Here is a 20,668-nt window from a genome sequence, read left to right as displayed (position 1 = left end):
ATATTCCATATTTACATTAAATATGGCATATGCAGTTGGTCTTTACCAGGCTAAAACTAACTAGACAAAATTAACAGATAGTGTGAATGTATAATCGTGTGAATGTGATATGAAATGGTGAGGGTAGATGTGAGATTTGTTGATTTTATCACAACGTATCTTATATACCACTATTAGTATTATCAAAGTTGTATTTTAATTTTCTTTGAATGATCTTTGACAACTCGACTGCATGAGAGGTCATAGTCACTCATTGCCACACAGTGGTAAGTGTACCTTATAGGACCTTATAAGAATTAAACTTCATGCATTTTCCTCAGGTATATGTGTAATATACTTATTGAATATCCTAAATGATTTATGTATGTATGAATAGTTTTCATGTTGTTATTTATATTTTGAAATGTATTTGTGCTAGTGCAGTATCACGGCTAGTTACATCCCATAAATAGATGGAAAATGCAATACTTCTATATGTATGCCATGTTATGAATGCTACGCTCAAATATGTAGTTACATGTATGTATGTTTTCAGGGTCACCTCAACCGTTCATTTTAATTGAAACAAACGGCTGTCAACTATAACCACAAGCAGCGTTGTGTGTGTGCACCCCTCCACCAACATTATCCCTCTACCCGCTACTACAACTGCATGTTAAATTTGGCAGAAAACCCAAAGTGTTCATGGTTTGAGATGTTCACCATTTCAGTGAAGACAAATAAACAAATGTGATCCTGCAAAATCAAGGCAAACTGGGATTCGAACACACAATCACTTAGGCCCAGACTCACAACTCTGCACACTAGGTTGCAGTGCTTGTACACTGGACCACCCTGTCCTAGATGACTTTGTGCAAAGGTTCCATCAAACCGACTTGTCATCTATATAAAATGACAGATTTAAATATTCATAACTGACATTTTAACTCAATGTATTGGCCCTCCATAAAATATTGTTCACAGAATATGTGTAGGAAGATAGAAGATGCTTTCAAGGCCTCACCTTTAAAATTATAAATCTTTAATACAATATTTCATCTTGACAACATTTTCCAACCAAAGTTTATGGATTAATGTATTTTCCCCGAAGCTTCATGGCATAATATATTGTCTGTTGGTACATGTAGCTTTCAGAAAATACAAGTTTAATTATATAAATATTAGAGACTGGACAAGAAGAAAAGATGAGTGATATTATGAACGAAGTCCCATGACCTTGGCATATAAGATGGCAGGCACTCAAGTAAGTCTGATGCAAAATGGGGTGGTGGGATAGCCTAATGGTTAAAGCATCACCATCATGCTGATGACCCAGGTTCAATTCTCCACATGGGTACAATGTGCGCAGCCCATTTTTGGTGTCCTCCACTGTGATACTGCTGGAATGTTGGTAAGAATCATGTAAAACAAATCTCACTGACTGACAAAACACTTTCACAACAGTTTGCTCAGCACCATACTAATCTACATTCCCACAGTGTGTTTTTTCTTTCTTTTTAATCATTAATCATAATGCTGATTCAATTGATTTTGAACAGTTATATCACCTAATGTCACCTACTGTGAAAGAAAAGTGCCAAGTGATCAGTGTCAGAGTCAGCCATAATGTGACTAAAACAAGGATATAAGGAACTAGAATTTCAGAAGAAAAATATGGATCTATCTCGAAAATTGGATTTTAAATTTAAATTTGGGCAAGACAGCATAAAAATGTGCCACAGATCACCATACTAAGGACCATTAGGACCTACAGTACATTTGCTTCCTGCATGGACCCTAGAGGTATTTACACCAACCCTTCAGCTGTTAGCAATTTAGGCACATCTAGCCACACATTAAAAATACACATAGGCTTCAATAAAAAACAATGGAAAGTTTTCACGTACTTTGGATACTTTGGGACTTACATACCCCTTTAGGAGCAAACTACCAATCTCTGGACACCATGGTGCCAGAGAACCGAGGACTACTGATTAGAGTGGTTGGTTGGTTCAAGTTTAATGAAACACTCAGCAATATTCCAGCTATAAGGTGGTAGGCTCTAAATAATCAAGTCTGGACCAGTCAGTCCAGTGATCAACAGCATGAGCAACAGTCTATACAATTAGGATACAATGAAAAGTGTCAGCAAGTCAGCAGGCCTGACCACTCAATCCTGTTAGTCACCTCTTAAAACAAGACCAATTCTAACCCAGATCTTCACTGGTCCCATTGATTGGTACTAACTCCAGGACAGGTTATGTAATATTTCCTTTGATTATCTTCAATCCTCTGGCTTACACTTCAAACACACTGACAGTACACTGGATGAGAACCTGTCACTGAAAGTATTTTTGGAAACATTTCTAAAGAACAATCTTTTTGGTGAGACAATATTTATTCATAAAGTAGGAACATTGTCCCCATTTACCTGGAAAAATAATACAGCTACAGCAGAGGTTGTTCTTTCAAAATCTCAGAGTGAGTGAATGAGTGAGTTGGGTTTCATGCCTCTTTTAGAAACATTCCAGCAAGTTCACAGCTGGGGACAGCTGAAATGTGCTTCATATTGTACCCATGTGGGAAATGACATGACAAGCTCACACTTCAACCACTAGGCTACCCTGCCCCTGCCTAAACTGTACAGCATTTGAGAGTGATATATACATGTATGTCATAATGGTTCAACAGGAGATTACCAGCATGAAAGCCAAGGCAAAAATGACAGGGTGATTGGTAACTTGTGAATATTATTGACTGACTTGAATGAAGCAATAGCAATACTCTGCTGTCACAAATGACAGGGAATTATTGGAAAGGTTTGGTCATCAGAATTGACTAACTTGTGTAAAACATTCACACAGACACTGTAAGACACTGAATCTTTCAAATTACAGTCCAGCAGCTATTTTCATGTGTGACGGAGAGAGAGAGAGAGGAGAGTGTGGCGTCATGCAGAGATAACCCAGCAATTTAACAGCAGGGGGACACCAGAATTGGGTTTTAAACACCATTAAAGGAACCGGACCCTGTGCGTTTGGTGTGACAAATCTCTCTCTCTCTCTCTCTCTCTCTCTCTCTCTCTCTCTCTCTCTCTCTCTCTCTCTCTCTCTCTCTCTCTCTCTCTCTCTCTCTCTCTCTCTCTCTCTCTCTCTCTCTCTCTCTCTCTCTCTCTCTCTCTCTCTCTCTCTCTCTCTCTGTGAATATGTGAATATGTAATCATATCGCAACCCTTCTACCACCAATACCAACCTATATGCCACACGCTTGCGAGTGACAGTTCTGCCACGGTCGTTTCCCAGCTGATATCAACGCACATCATCCCAGTGCTGCACCCAGCCGAGAGATTTACTGTATCTCGATATGCCCTGTGCAAACATTCCTCGATAAGGCAACACACATATCAACTACTGTCAGACCTACCTTTCGTCTTCACACCCACTTGTTAATCCAGCGTGTTGCAGGGCTAACTACTAGCAGTGTCAACTCACTAAAACGCCGACAGTGTAGGTCCACGTTAGGCTCTGTCAACCATGTGCGCATGCGTTGGAGCTTGGCTCAGCAAAGAGTTGTGTTGCTTTTATAAATATGGAATTCGTGTTAATTTGTCTTGTTCCAAGGCTAGAATAGATTATGTTTGCACAACGAGGTTCGGGAAATTGTTTTGTTTAGATGCAAAATGTGTCCAAATCTGTCTTTCGATGTCACATGATATTGGGTTGGAGAAATTAGACTTCTTCATTGATAAGTCACCCGTGACTGGCGAAATATGTCAACAGGAGAGTCCTTGGATGTTTTGAGTGTGAGGGTCTATATTTGGGGGACAGCTTGGTACGAAAGGTAATTAATTTTAACTTCCCTTTGTATTAATATTATGTTACGTCAAAATGATATCTTAGGTGTGTGATGTTTTAGTTTTATCGAAACGGTGATCGGAATTCCCGGTTTGAATTCGTTCTCAAGGACGTAAGGTGCGGTGGGGTAGTCAAATAGTAAAAGCGACCCGCGTTCGATTCTCAACATGGATACAATGTGTGAAGCCCATTCCTGATGTCCCCCTCAGTGAGATTGCTGGAATATTGCTAAAAGTGGCGTTAAACCATACTCAATACTCATAGCCAAGAACCGTGTTGATCGTTGGGGCGACTTTGTGTATCGGGTGGTCAGGCTTGGCGATCTGGCTGATGGAATGTCATCGTTGTTCATATTGTCGATCACCGGATTGTCTGACATCTGGGGTGTTAATAGATAGCTAAGTGTGAGTGAGTTTAAGTTTACGTCGCACTCGGCCTTGCAGTAAGAGGAAGTAAAAAGGAACGGGGCGATGGTCACGCTCACTGACATGGCGGCCACATGTATATCCCATTTGCATATATCGATGCCCATGAGGTCAATCACTGGGTTATCGTGTCAGGACTCGATTATTTGCAGACAGTCGTCCAAAAGCTGCAATTGTGGAATCGTAAGGCTCCTCTTGCCATACTGCACACAAAGTACGAATGTCAGAAAATTTCGCTTTTTTATTCAAAATCAGGTATGTGCCTGTTTTACACTGTCTCTTAAATTGTTTATACTGTATCTGTTTACAATTCCCATTGCTTGTATTAAATTCTCTTTTACCGTATCACGTTGCTTATTTAATCATCCCGTAATAAATATCTGTCTAATATAAAGGATATTAATAACCCCTGCGTGAAGAAGCTCCAGATCCGCAGTGTTCATATTTCGCCATAGTGTGGCTGCATTTGTTTGAACGGCACGACTGATCAAATGAGTTCGTTTGATTGGTGTGTTGTTTAACGCCGCAATATTCCAGCTATGTGTCGGCGGTCTGTAAGTAATCGAGTCTGAACCCATCAATCCAGCGATCGACAGCATGAGCATCGATCAACGCAAGGGGATATAATGACATGTGTCAGTCAAGACAGCGAGTCTATGTAACCACCAGATTCCATTAGTCGAATCTTACAAGCATGGGTTACTGAAGACCAATTCTAACCCGGATCTTCACGGGTCTGATCGAATGAACAATGCTCACGTTCGGTAATCGTTTGTCTCACGGCGATCTGCTCATGAAGCGTTCTGGAGACGGATGCTACCAAGTTCAAACGGCGATAGGTTGATTACCGTCTTAGGCCCCGCTGACATGGTCGGACGTGTCAAACGAACAAGGGAAAATTACTTCCAAGGTCGTCATTATATGACTGCCGTTTGCGTGAGTGTGCCTGGGTATGGTTTCATGCCGCATTTAGCAATATTCCCCCAATGTTACGACGGGGAATACCGGAAAAGGTCTTCACAAATTGGGGAAATCAAACCCCGATCTTTGCGAGGAGACAATTGAATTGGATGGCCACACTCGGAGACAAAGCTTCGTGTCTTTGTACACTCCAGTGTGAACCGTTGTACATTGGTTTGGTTTGTCTTGTCTAGATTAAGGCACGCTGACTTGGTTGACACGTGTTATTCTATTCTGTTTGCGTAAATTGATGCACGTCCTAAATTTTAACATGATCCCTATACTTTTGTTCCCTAAGGAATTCGAACTCACACCTCCGAGTCGGCCTTAATCGCCCGCACACAAAGTCATCCGCACACTTCCACCACCGAGGTTCATGATGTTGATCACTTGATTGTCTGCCCCAGACGCGATTGTTTACAGACTCAAGCGGGAATATTTTCGAGTGCGCCGTAAAACAACAACCAAACTAAACTAAATATTCTCCAGATTGGATTATTACCACAGGAACTGAACATATAGCTGAAATATGAACATGAGTTTCATAAAACAAAAAATAAAGCGTTTTTCTACTTTCAAATTTCAAACAACCGCACATGGGGCACCCTCTTGTGGCACCTCAGGACAGTCAACCCCGGTTATACAAAACACATACAGTTGAGGTATTGTATAACGAAGCACTCGTTATCTGCCAGTTCACAATAATGACCATTGATTACTACCCGTCATTCAACCGTACTAACAGACTTAAATATAAATGCCTTGTTCGTATTACATCGTAACAGTCCATAGTATATGATAGAGTATATGACAGAGTATATGATATCCTGCTTCAAAGGCCTTGTCTATAGTAGTTGTCATCAGAACATATTACCCAAGGGTTGTGAAAACTTTTAGATACTGGCTGATGGTGTTCAGTCTAAGAAGGATTATCTTGATTAAGAAGATAGAGATTATTGTTACAATGTCGAAATCCGTTTTGTATTGGTTCTCATTAGGAACAAATGTTTGTTAAGGCCCAAGGTGTTGGGTGTAATCGTTTGTTTCATGAAGGTCAGATAACTCTTATGAAATAGTATTAAGTACGACTGAGTGAGCAAAGAGCGTGAACGATAGTGTTTTGTGTAAGTGCACGAGTTGCAAGTGGTGTGCGTGCGTGCTTGCGTGCATATGTTCATACTCTGCTCTGTATATTGGGGATAAATTTAACTTTTATTAAATCACTTCTTGTTTAGTTGCCCTACCTTGACCCAAGAAAATTGAAAAAAATATATCGACTATTATTTCTCTAGAACCCGAATATGCACAAAATGAACCCGCTTTTTCACTGTTACAAACTAAGAACAATTAGGCAATCACCAATATTTTGTAACATAATAATGTCTCATTTTAAGCAATGTCACCGCAAAAGACAACCAGTGACGAATGAGTGTATGGTTGTCCATTTAACTGGTTTAATGTATGAATGACAGTTTATTCTTGAAACCAAGCGATACGTATATAGGAGATATTATATGAATGCCCATGTCATACTATGTTTACAATACGGGTGCCTAAATGTTGATATTTCCCGAGCGAGGGATATGCCGATATGGTCACGAATATATTATTCTGTTTGTTACCAAAGTCGTTAAATTGAGAAAAATAAACCGAAATCTGCTTTCAAACATGGACTGTCTATCCGCCATCTCCACCTATGGTCCGCAACGTCACACAAGAACCGAGACGTCATGGCATTGTTTACGACGTCACGTCACGTTTGAAAGATATGAACCCCGATATATTCGCCCTCGTAGGTAATAAATACATCTATGACCACCTTATGTTTCATACTTGTATTTAAGTTGTGCATTTTGATGTAAACTTACAGCTCTAATGCCACAGAACGCGGTCTGAGTGTAAATAACGTTCAGTTCCAAGTTACATGGCAGCGCCAGGCGTTGATTAAGTGGAAATTATGTATGTTGTTACTGTTGCAGCCATTCATCAGGCTTCACAATGATAACGCTTGACTTCCCCATAAATATTTCAGAATTAAACATGTGGTAAAACAACAGGTTCGTCAGGAACATCTGATGAGAAAGGAATTTTTATAAGTGAAGGATGTGAATTGATATATAGATGTAACATCTGGGGAGATGGGGATGAGGGAGATGTTAAATAGGTAAATTAGAGGTTTTGTGACGGATTACAGGTAGGTGAGATTGTTTGTGGGGCTCTTTCCGTCATGGCGATATTCCAGCAATATCACAGCAGGTGGCATTAGAAATGTGTTGCGCACGTTGTAAAGGGGATTAAAACGGACATTTGGAGAGAGAAACCAACCAATATTTCTCTATCTTAGTTAAAATCCATCAAAACAAAACCACTGCTAAATCACTAAATTCCAGAACTGGATTGCTGTTGTCCTCTCCATAACACTTTTCCCATCGCTCTCTCATTAGTCGGCAAAGTATCACCTATATGAAGACCCCTGAAAACAATTGACCGTGTACCAGACAATCCAATGACTGATATGACGAACACCGATCTAGGCACTGGCATACGGACGGTGAGGTAGCCTAATGGTTAAATCGTTCGCTCTTCACGCCAAAGACATACATTGTGACGTATCATAGACAATACTTTATTGCCTAAAAAGGAATTCGTTTTGTATCACAGAGCTTGAGAAATCGGCAATCACTTTCAGTTCCTTTCTTAACGTTGATTGTCAAGAACGGTTTTACCACACATTTTGCTACTCGGCTCTTTCCAGAACCTGAAGACCTATATTACTTGTCATCTTACCCCGAATGTGTTGTTAGGTAGTTGTACTATAATCCCCTTGTTTGTTTCGCTCAAATACGGTTTTGATTCTCCAGTATTCACTTCGTTGGTCCTCTCAAAGTCGCGGCTCGCACGGGTTCGACACTATTTAGATTAGACTATTGGTGACTGGGTCGTTAATTGACTCATTCACCCACTTCCAAAACATCATACATCCTTCACTTAAAACTGTTTTTTAATAAAATTTCACTGCGTACGTTGTCTTATTTTGCCAACATCTGTCAGGCAAGAACTAAAATTGATTTGTTCGAATCAAGTAAAAATCATGAAAAACTTATATTTGACCATCTATCTGAACACAAACCAGGAGGGCTGAATTTATTCCAACTGATTCTTATAATGCAACGAGCTTAATTTTCGCTATTCAGACCAAAGCTGAATATGCGTCTTTGGTCCAAGCAATCGAATTCATACGCCTAGTTTGTCTCACAGTCCCTGAAACACATTATTTTCCCTACTACCTAGCCCTCTCTGCAATGCTGAAGTCTTAAATGAAGCAAGTCGAGATTTCCTCAGGTTCAGGTTCAAGGTTTTCTTTTTCCATTTATATGGATTTGTTTGTTGCCATTAAAATTATATTTATTCAAAGACTGAGCGTTAGTCTAACGTACGTCTTACAGTTTGACTGGTCACTGACCTCAGCTGCGCCGACAGACGGTATCCAGCTGGGACCGTTCTAGCGATGTTCTTTTATCACGCTAACACATATAAGTTCATAAATTGTGACACGAAACAATATTAAGCATCATTAAAAAAGTGTTTATCTTTTATTTATGGTGACGAATGTTATTAAATACGTGATCTATATATATTCTCGAAGACTCATATTCTCGAAACGTTCACATGGCTTAGAACTTCTCGACAGTAGGTTTCAGACTACAATAGGCCTGTTATTCTATAATTTCATTTCATCAATAAGGTGAGGGTATCCATGAAGAGTCCCCAGGAATCAATTATCTAGCAAAGAAGACCGGGCGAAAGAAATAATCCACTTGAACTTGGATTTGACCGAAAAACTACAAAATTATCAAAACGGTACTCGTCTGAAAACTGTCGCTGTAACATTGCGTGTTCGAAAACACAACGATGATGCCTGCATCAAATAAGTCACGGGATAACAAATTCTCGTTTGATTCCTCTTCATTACTCAGGGTCGGTAGAGTAGCCTGGCGGTTAAAGCGTTCGGTTGTGACGCCGAAGACCTGAGTTCGAATCCCTACATGGACACAATGTGTTAAGGTAATTCCTGGTGTCCCCCGCCATGATATTGCTGGAGTATTGCTAAAAGCGGCGTACAACCCAACTCACTCTCTCATTCTTCAGCAATGATCAAGCATGGGTGTACAACGGTACTTTATTTCGTAAGGTAGTGTATTTGCTGTATATAGTAATGCCATGTTCCAAAAGAAAGATTACTTTTAAAAAGCAACAGCTGTTTCAAGAAAAGACCTGAAAGACAAGAACTGGTTTATCTGTATGATTTCATGTAAGGGTTTGCATGCTGAGAGATCTTTATTGAGACACATCTTAGAGTAAACCTGTAAGGACAAGACAGGCCCTACATTGTCCTAAATCCACCCATGCATGCCGTTGGGAATTAATGACACCCATTCAGGTACCCATAAAGAACCTCACCGAGAGGTCATCCGTCCCAGAAATACTGGATTCCTACGGGCACCGTGACTAACCGATAGTCATTGACCCCTTCCAAGAATGTGACATGCCCGTGACCTTTGCGTGTCAGATGAACAGGAATGGGTTTGAGGTATGTAGTACATATGTACCCCTGATGTTATGTCGAGATTTCGTTTGACTTTCAAAAGGTAAATATTAATATGACAAGGAATATTATGAATAACAACTACCTAAGTATTCATATTTACGTTTAAGCACACCTTTTATATGGATTTTGGCGATGGTGGTAGCCTTAACGTTAGTTCGTCAGGGTCAAGAACCTATTTCGATTCTCTACAGTGGGTACGATATGTGAAGTCTGTTTCGATTGTCCTCTGTCAGGATAATGTCGGAATATTTTGAGCAGTGCAAAGCCATGCTCATTAAATCAGTATAGATTAAAAGGCATCCATGTTCAAAATTTAACTTAAAGTAATTCTTGCCTTGAACTGAACGTGTAAATGTTTATAATAGAACAGGGGGATAGAAAAAGACCAGGTGAGCTCACCCAGTTCAGGTGCGCTACAAGCTCATGATGCATAATTGTTGTCATGATTAATGCTAGTACATTTTACAAGAGGAAGCTATACTGAGAGGTATTATAAACTCATACTGGACTTTAATCATTAAGTCCGTTTAAGAGATGTCGTTTCTAAAACTACAATACGGTGAAAACATATGGGTTATGAAATGCACAGCTCTGATGTTTGGGTTCGAATCCCACATTTTCAAATGACAGGGACGTGACATCTCCAACGAACTCTAGAGCATCTGTGACGTCAATGCGGTTGGATGAACAGAAAACCATGGTGCACGTGCAATGTGCACGCTCAGCTCCCATAAAAGCAGAGGTTGAGAAATGGCTATCATTCATATTCACGATGCCACGGTTGACCAACGTCAAAAGGAACCAAGCGATTGGAATGTTGCATGCTGGCCAAATCCAGAGAGATGCTGCTAATCACTTCCACCAGAGATCATATAATATCTATTATATGGTCTCTGCTTCCATGTCCACCAGATGACCGTTTCGAGGCTGCAGCAACATCACAAGGCAACAGGAAGTGTCCAAGACCATCCACGTCCGGGAGCATCTCGTGTGACGATACAAAAGTAAGATCGGTACATCTTCATCCATCTTCGGAATGGCTACAGGTTGTGCCTATCAATGCCTGGTAGACTCCGAGCTTGCATGGCTGTCCAAGGAAGACACACACGGTATTGAGATGTCATTCGACAGTTGTATGTCCTCATACCATTTGTTTTGGAGATGCTCTCAAAGACATCATTGCATCCGTAATCCTCTGTAAAGACTGCAGTGCTGCCAACAAGTCGCCATAATGCAATTTTCTGTACCGTCATATGCAATTTTTGGGCAAATGAGAAACATATCTGGCATTTATTCCTGATATGCGTTTTCAGTATAGATTCAAGTGCCCTTAAATATCGGTAAAAAATATTCCCGGTTCGTTGAAAACCGCTTTAAGAATTCAACAAAGTGTACACTTTCAGTCTACAGGAACTAGCCAGAGTAGTGAAATTCGAATTACAGCAATAATTTCTTCAGATGACATTGAAACGAAAACCTTGGGAACGTCATGATCGAATCAATAACTGTGTTGTGTTCTGAAAAAGTTATTTCACAATTCTGTTTCAACTTCTCCAGTGCACAGCGCTGCGGTAGTGGACATTGCGTCAGCCGAAGAGCAGAGGTTTAGGGGTGCTTTAAACGTTGGTATACTTGCAAGTCAGCCAGAATGGCCCTCGACATTGACTGATCGAGAGTTTAAGCAAACTATGGTCAGCTGCCTCGGAGTCAGTATAATGCGAAACTGTTGCAGGAGATCGCATTTGGCTAGCGCTAAAGCAACTGCACAAGTCTATGCTGCCGGAAGCCCCCTCCACACCTCACGGGTCTAACACTGCTTTCCTTTAAAGGTAGATATCGATCGCACATTTTAATCGCTGCTTTATCCTCAAAGGAAGAACATGTTGTACAATACATTTTATACGCAAGGTGAGTTTCTCCCACAGAACCTTGTAATCGAGTTCTTCTTGTAGTGATAACACTGGCGTGTGCTAAAAGAAATTCCACTGTAATGTGGTTAAAGGTGACCTTAGGTCGTCGAGCCTTTCAGAAAAGATCGATGAATTTAATTTGATTTAATCTAATTTAAATTCCCATGTTTTATAGTGTTCGTTTCCGCATCCTTGACTGAAGCGAAATATAAAAATCTCTTTTGAGGATCTGTATTTTATAGACATTTATAATCCAATTCAGCCAAATCAAATCTCATGGTTTCTTATGTACAAATCGACTTTCAATCATATAACGCACCATACTTCTAAATTTTTCAAGTTCTCTTAAATTACCTTTTAACCCATAAACACACAGTTCGTGCGACGACCATTTTGTCATTAGATAAGTAGGTAAGTCTTTAATCCTTGATGGTCTATCTGGGCGGTGCGGGAGTACAGTGGTTAGAGCTCGCCGAGCCGAAAACCCGGGTTCTATTCCCCAAATGGATACAATATGTGAAGCCCATTTCTGGTCTCCGCTGCCGTGGTATTGCTGCAATATTGCTAAAATCGCTCGCTCGCTCACTCACCCTGTTGGTCTGTTGTGAAATAACTTCACTGCATTGTGTACAGATATATTTGTTCCTAGTTGATGTATCTGAATCAACTAAAATATTGCATAGTATATTAACCTTCAAAGACGTAAGTGTGCGTGCATGTGTATGTTCTGTCTCGTGTCTGCGTGCGCATGACCGTGTGTCTCTCTTCGTCTGTCTGCAGAGTGGCCTAGTGGTTAAAGCGTCCGCTCGTCACGCCAAATACCCAGGTTCGTTTCCCCACATGGGTACATAGTGTTCGGACCATTCCTGATGTCCTCCACTGAGAATTGCTGGAATATTGCTAAACGCGACGTAAATCCAAACTTACCCGTCTCTGAATAGTAGATCTATATATCGGATGTTTTACATGTTTTACGTCTTTTTTTAGTAATTCATTCATCCGCGACATGTTTTCGTCTCATTCATACCACGAAGATTCCCTTAACCGAAGTAATGATGGAGTCAATACAAAACATAGCGGTTTTATTCGCTCAGCAGTTGTGACAATAACAGTTCATATCGGTCTAAGGACAAATCATGACACGTTTTCTTACTCGGTTGAGGGTCTCATCTAGCGGTAATGGGAAAATTTTTATGCTTAAATGTAGTCGTTAGTTTCCAAGTGAGGAACCAGTTCCGCGAATCGGAAAGAAATAATGAGTCCCTTTGGACATTTTTCTTCAAGGATGTCAGTACCAGCAGCCAATATAACCGCAAAACCAGCATCTTGCAGTTGTCAAATTGGTGGCTGGAATAGCTCTGTGAGGAATGTTTGTTCGTTCCACTATGCACTAGTCAACTGGTTAAGTGAAGGACTGTCTTATACCGTTGTAAACATGCGACGAAAAGAACATATAAATGTAACCTTTCTGTCTTGTCAAACAAAAAGTGAAGATATCAACGATTGTGTGAAATACGATTTTGAAAAACACACCTATTCTTTTATTACACGATTATTTTTTTGTTTGCATCAGTATTAACTTGAGGTTTTTATTCCCAGGGGCCCTGTTTTTTCACGTGATCGTAGCTGAGGGGGTCGTAACTCCTATACTTAAACATGGACTTACGTAGTCGTAGCGCTACGATGGTTTGAGGAACGAAACCTTGATTCCGTTCTTAACATGTACGTGTGAAGCTCATTTCCCCCACTCTGATACTGCTGGAATGTTGCTAAAAGCGGCATAAAACCATACTTACTCACTCCCTGTATACACGTGTAAACGTGTAGGCGTAACGTGCCTGGAACAATGGTAAAAGCGAGTATAACTCAACGTTTCATGAGTATAACCCAACCTGCCATAGGGTCTGTGCTGTAGATATAAACATCACTGATAATTTTGAGTCCAGGACCACTACAGCCGTAACTGGAGCGTGTAGACACCCCATTATTCTACATACGCTGAGGAGTTAGTCAGAGAAGCACGAGGAAATTAATCAGCGGTAAATTGTTTACGTGATATCTAGAGCGTTTTCTAAAGGAGTCCCCAATATTGACCAAGGACGAAATATGTGCTGTAAGTTTCGGGTGTTTCTGCTGACTTTGAACTGTGACATCAGTTCATAGTGGTCAAAACTGAAAGGTCTCAGACGATTCATATTTCCCCACAACATGCTTTGTGGAACAAACAATTGCGTTAGATCCGGTATGAGATCACCTTCTGGTGGGGACATGTTTGAAATTGGAGCGGTGCTGTGTGAGCACATGACTGTGATGCACTTCCTGATAGAATGTGTTTTGGGATGTCCAGATGTTTACTTACAATGTTGCCTCGGTCCATGTCTCAAATGTAGGAACAGTCGTACAGTCGCACAGCGTCATTTGAATCCGAGATGACGCTTATGCCACATGATACAACACCCATGTAACTAACTAGATTGTGTCCAGGGAGTTGTATATTGTATGCGTGGTAATTTTTAAGTCCATTCCTCAGTTCATGTACTAGAGTCTCTACTGTTCGACACGTTGTGTCCTCAGTATCATATATCGTGTCTTGATAAATTGCGTCCTCACTGCCATATTGTGTGCTTGCGGCGTGATACGGTGTTTTCTCAAGTGGCATGTATAATGTGCCTGTGGTGTCATAATTTGTGTCCTCGGTGTCAGACGATGTTTCTACTGTTTGATTGTTTGCGTTCTCTGTGTCAAATAATGTGTCTGCTGTGAGATACATTGTGTCTTCAGTGTGATACAGTGTATCTAAGTATGTCCCCAGTGCCATATATGGTGTCTCCGGCGTTATAATGTGTCTGCAGTGTGATGCGTTGTTTCCCCAGTGTCAGATAATGTGCCTGTTGTGGGATGATCGAGTTGTGTCCTCAGTGTCGAATAATGTGATCTTGTGTGATAAGTTGTGTCCTCAGTGCTATATATAATGTGTCTGCTGTTTGATAAGTTGTGTCCCAGTCCCGTTTAGTGTCCATGCTGTGTTGTAAGTTGTGTCCTCGGTGATATATATCATGTGTCAGTTGTTTGATAAGTTGTGTCCTGAGTGTCATTCAGTGTGTCTACTGTGTGATAAGCTTAATGTTATATGTGTGTCTGCAGTGTGATGAGTTGTGTCCTCAGTGCTCGATATAATGTGCTTGCTGTGTGATGAGTTGTGTCATCAGTACTCTCCATAATTTGTCTGATATGTGGTAATTTGTGTCCTCATAGTCACATAATGTGTATGATATGTGATAACTTGTGTCCTCAGTGTCAGCTGTGTGATTTAAGTTATGTCTTCTGCATAAGACAGCGATATAGTATGTCCCAGTATGATATTTCGTGGACTAATTGAAAACATTCCCCACGTTTTTCCAGAGTAAGAAAACTGATTTCAAGAAGTTCTCGGAATATGTGTATGTTGTAATAGAGAGAGATCTTGGTCATCTACTGTGACTTCAGTGCGATAGACCCGTGAAAGTCCCGGGGTGGAATAGGCCTTCAGCAACCCATGCTTGCCATAAAAGGCGACTATGCTTGTCGTCAGAGGCGACTAACGCGATCAGGTGGTCAGGTTCGCTGACTTGGTTGACACATATCATCGGTTCCCAATTACGCAGATCGATGTTCATGTTGTTGATCACTGGATTGTCTGGTCCAGACTCCATTATTTACAGACCGCCACCATATAGCTGGAATATTGCTGAGTGTGGCGTAAAACTAAACTCACTCACTCACTCACTCGGTACGATACATCACGTCTGCGGATCACTACCAGTGAGTAGATGGCGTTTCTCACAAGCCCTCATTGAATTCTTGGAAGATGAAAGATCGGACTTGTGAAGATATGACAAAGTACACGTATCTCATCAGACACTCCGTCTGAGCACAAACACAAAACTTCCTTGGTAGATCTTCAGCTTCAAAGTCTTGTTTTATTGATGGAGAACTCTTTTGGTGCATCTTCAGCTTCAATATATTTCACGGTAATCGTTCGATGCCAAAGGCTGTTCTCGCTCATATTGTATACGAGTAACGTGACCTTTTGGCGGAACAAAAATGTAAATGGTGCAGCGTGTTGAGAGTTCGTAACGTGTAGGGTAATTCGTTTTTCGCTTTTGGGCTGTTGTGTCAAGTCTACTAATGATATATATAGCGACTGCTCTGAGGCGCTGACATTTTTCTAGCCCAAATGAATGATATTTATACATCAGGAATGGAAATATCCCAACTGTGCAGTATATAAGGGTCCTCTTGAAGGCTGTGTAACACTCCAATGGCGTTTCGTTGTGCTTGAGATCGAGAAACAGTCAAGCGGTGTATCATCCTTATGCGTGTCGCATAATGAATTCAAACCCAAGAAATTATCATCTGTAATTTAGTGGCTTAGCATCTGTAATTTGGTAAACCACCAACATTGTTTCAACTAATAGCCGGAGTATGTAACATATAGGGGCCTATTAGAACTGATGGAAAACATTCTGGAGCTAATGTTGAGCATTCCATAATATTTTGCATTGATGTTTTATTTACAATATATTTAATTGCAAATGGGTAGTTTTTGAAATTTTGTCTTATTGATTTCCAGATGAAACAAAGTTGGACGTCATGCGTGGGACGCTAAAAGATGGTACTTCTTAATATAACCCTCCTGGGCGCTTGCGTTAATCTGATAAAACAAGTAATAGTTGTCTGGGAGTCTGACTCAGGCGTCTGTGACACGATATTTCAGTAGGAGGGTACAGAGCGAGTGGGTTTTACGCCGTTTTTGCAATATAGCAGCCATGTCACGTCGTGAGACATAAGAAATGGGCTTCACACATTGTGCCCATGTGGGGAATCGGACCCGGGTCTTCGGCGTGGCGAGCGAACACTTTTACCATTAGGCTACCAAACCGCCCCTAGGACAACACTGTAAAGCCCACATGCATGAATCTGAATTTTATAAAATGTCTTTCATAGAGAAACATAACTGAATAAAATTTCTATTGGAAACAGAAAGCCTTTTCTTACATAATTCACACAAACAGGCTAAACATAGGAAATAGACTAGGAGTTTGGTTTATATCAAAGTGTTAAACACATACAACAGTGAATAGCGCAAGAATACATGACGTCACGAGATAATAAAAAGTAGTACTGCTTCTCATGACTACTTGTGCAGGCACCCACCCGCAAATGGGTAAATGACCCATTCCTGGCCCAACCTTATCTCACAATGTGATGTCTTGACAGGCACAAGCAGCCTTACGTATGCATGCATGCACGCACGCATCCACGAACGACCGCGTGCACGCAAGGGGAAGTGAATTCATATTGAACGCGATGTTAAACTCCGAGTCACTTCATCACATTCTCACATTAAAGCAAGAGTAATGCAGGCTCATGATTTCAATGGTCCCAAGAGAGTAAGAAGTAACAAGTAACGACAGAAGTCGAATATCCAGGATGGCCAATATTTTACCGATAAATGTGGGGGAAAAGAAAATCAATGTGCGTTTTGGAATAATAAAAAATAGTCATTGCAGCGACATCGGTGACTGGCATTCCAGAAGTTCAGGAGATGAAGAATGAGCATAATGTTATGGAAATACAATTTCTTCATTCTGTAGAGGCGACGTTTCGTCATAAACTATAATGTCGTAGGATAGACGAATGCTTAATATATATATATTGCACACCGAAACATATGAGTCTCATTAACCTATTCAGACAATGACCTACTTTTCAGCCCATCCAAATTTTTGTCGTGTGAAAGTGAAATTAGACACCACAAACAACTCTGGTTACAAAAAATCCCAATTCCTTGTATCATACGAAAGTGGTATTTACGAATAATTTTTAATTTTAAACTTTAATATCACCGTATTTCTGTGTTTTATGTAGAGATTTAGGCAGCATACCTTAAATAAGAAATCACAGACTGAACTTGTTTGGTGAGGTCGTAAATGATTCACAATGCATCTGTTTCACTCGTTACACCTGTGATGTGTGTTATTTTCGGGGTTTTTTTGCGCGTATTCAAAAGGTTCTGTAACGCATAATGAGGTGGATATAATATCAATATATGATATTCCGTACCACTATTCTAGCGTCAGAGCCTCGTTTTGAGATTTCCGCCATTTCCAGGTTTCCGTTTGTCAGAGCTCGCTGTAACGACGTGTTTGCAAGGATTAGTAACAGCGAAGTGTTGCAATTTACAAGTGGTAAGACATAACAAATCATAATGATTGATATAACTATGTTTATGAATCCATTTAAATGAATTAGTCTGAAAAGTCTGGACTGGCCATCGCTCTAAGTTGCGGAATATCACGGAACCCAGTAAACAGGAAAAGAGACTGTTCTGAGGCTTGCAGTAACTAAAGAAAACCCATTAAAATTGAAAAGGAGCCCCAGACAGATGAGAAATTCAGGGCCCGAACCTGAGGAAAACTAGACTTGCTTTTTCAGGGTTTTAGCTCTGCAGGCAGGGTTAGATAAAGGGACAATAATGTGGTTCAGGGACTGTGAGACAGGCTAACAGTGGCTCATAAGCCGCTTTTGAAGCTCCCATTTAAACTGTTTCACGCGATCTCAGTCGTTTCAGCTGAACACAGGAGCACTGACAAATAACTCTTTGTTGCACGTTGCATAACAAAAACAACAGAATGTCGTGAACGGAGCAGATTTACATACTTTAGCCACCAAATCCATGTTATGCAAGCCGTCATTACAGGGGATCTTTGTACACCAATACGTGAGAATAAGCCACCTTTTACGTAACACCATGGTCGACCTCACTTCGAAACCGTTCTCTTGTTCAGACCGTTCACCCACAGATATTTCATGAATACGAATTTCGTAATGCAACTGGTCGTCTATTTGAAACTTCGAGATATTACAATTTTTCACTTACACAACGCCTAGCTTGTCATTTCTTTCTTACATTTACCTATACACGCAATATTTCAGGACGAACGGCTGTTTTGTAATTACGTAGAAGGAGTGACGTATGGCACACAAGGAGTGATGTGTAGGGGATACGGGTTCAAGCGTCGAGAGTACTCCAACGTAATTCTTGTATGTGTGTTGGTTGTGTGTGCGCGCGCGCGTGTGTGTGTGTGTGTGTGTGTGTGTGTGTGTGTGTGTGTGTGTGTGTGTGTGTGTGTGTGTGTGTGTGTGTGTGTGTGTGTGTGTGTGTGTGTGTGTTGTCTTATTGCGTCGAAGTTGTAACATTCATACCCTAACTAAGATGAGTGATAGAGTGGATGAGTAAATAATGGAGTCTGGACCAGAAAATCCAGTGATCAACAGTGAACATCAAACGACGCAAATGGGACAAGATGACATGTGACAACCAAGACATAGAATTTTGACAACCCGATCCCATTAGTCGCCTCTTCATGAGTTACTGAAGATAAACAGTTTGGTCCTTTAATGGAGCCTTTACGAGAGCTTCAACAATGAAGCAGTTAACAATGAGTGAGTGAGTGAGTGAGTCTAGTTTTGCGCCACACTCAGCAATATTCCAGCCATATGGTGGCGGTCTGGACCAGACAAACCAGTGATCAACAACATAAGCATCGATCTGTGCAATTGGGAACCGATGACGTGTTAACGAAGTCAGCGAGCCTGACCACCCGATCCCGTTAGTTGCCTCTTACGACAAGCATAGTCACCTTTTATGGCAAGCATGGGGTGCTGAAGGCCTATTCTACCCCGGGACTTTCACGGGTCAGCTATCAATGGGTCACGTGCTATAGCACAGCATAGCATATTCAACAAACAGTTTTCAGCAGTGAATTTGTTGACTTTGCCCGGAAGGTATCAAAACAACATTGATAATCTAACGCCATGATATTCTTGTACCAGAACAATGGTGAAAGAGTATTGTGTTTCCATTACACAAGAAAGGTGGTTTACATGTTGAGGCTAACTATATGAACAGGGGTATTTTCTTTGTGGATATATGTGGAGAAAATATGTACTTGTTTTATTTATTTAATGCGTTTAACTGAGACATTTGATTTGTATTCTGAATATCAGGGCGGTTTTCCTCACTAGAGGAGTTTGTTATCCAAAGTCTTAGGGATATTTATGAAAATCGAAAACTCTATTTTATTGTGCATTTGTCAAAAAGCTTCGGTAAGCTTTCAATGAGGTCTTTTATGATTTGTTTACTTCAGATAATATCCATTGTAGTATAAGAATGAAGATTTTATGGATATCAACTTCTTTATATGAGAACACAACGTTTCGGAGTTAATGCTTACTCCTTCATCAGGTCACCTGATGAAGGAGTAAGCATTAACTCCGAAACGTCACTTGATGAAGGAGTAAGCATTAACTCCGAAACGTTGTGTTCTCATACAAAGAAGTTGATATCCATAAAATCTTCATTCTTATGCATCTCACTTCTAAATGCCCTTTAAAGACTTCCATTGTAGTAAGTTAGATTTAATGAGAATTACGGGCTAAAAATAAATACACCAGAATGTTCTCCATCTGAACAATTTGAGTGGCAAATTTGTATTTGTACTCAGTTCCTTTTCTCCGTATTTTCATAAATCAGTCACAGTCAGATATTCAACAAACTGGCAAATGCTTTAATTTTATCAGTGAAGAAGAACGGGGTTTTTGTTGCTATTGTATGCAGAAGGTACGTGATTGCTTGCACAGTGACTTCCCGTTGACAGCATAAAAGGCGAAAAGCTTTTTACGTCCTTCTCAGCAAGATTGCATACATTTCATCAATGTTTTGTTTAAATGTTTCATAGGAGTTACATTAAAAACTGGGTGAGGAGGTGTGCATGTCATGCATCGGCGACGAGCCCATCAATCATAAATTGTAGTATTTACCTGGTTGCTTGACAGAATTCGTCGTCTGTCCATGCCTGAATTACATTTACTTCCTAATTTATTCTT

At 40.5% G+C, this 20,668-nt stretch overlaps 1 protein-coding gene across 5 annotated transcripts in view; it reads right to left on the bottom strand.

Moving 5' to 3' along the window:
* Window positions 1-3,517, bottom strand: part of LOC137299013 (uncharacterized) — a 159,361-nt gene extending 155,844 nt beyond the window's left edge. For all 5 annotated transcript variants that reach the window (XM_067831478.1, XM_067831479.1, XM_067831481.1 and 2 more), the window contains exon 1: window positions 3,403-3,517. The gene's annotated coding sequence lies outside the window, so the exon portion shown is untranslated. The remainder of the gene's footprint in view (window positions 1-3,402) is intronic.
* Window positions 3,518-20,668: the final 17,151 nt, after the last annotated feature.

This window comes from Haliotis asinina, chromosome 10, assembly GCF_037392515.1.
Source record: "Haliotis asinina isolate JCU_RB_2024 chromosome 10, JCU_Hal_asi_v2, whole genome shotgun sequence".
In the NCBI taxonomy this organism is placed as follows: Eukaryota; Metazoa; Mollusca; class Gastropoda; order Lepetellida; family Haliotidae; genus Haliotis; species Haliotis asinina.
Note: the sequence above shows the minus strand (reverse complement) of the source record. Positions and strands in the feature narration are given on the sequence as shown.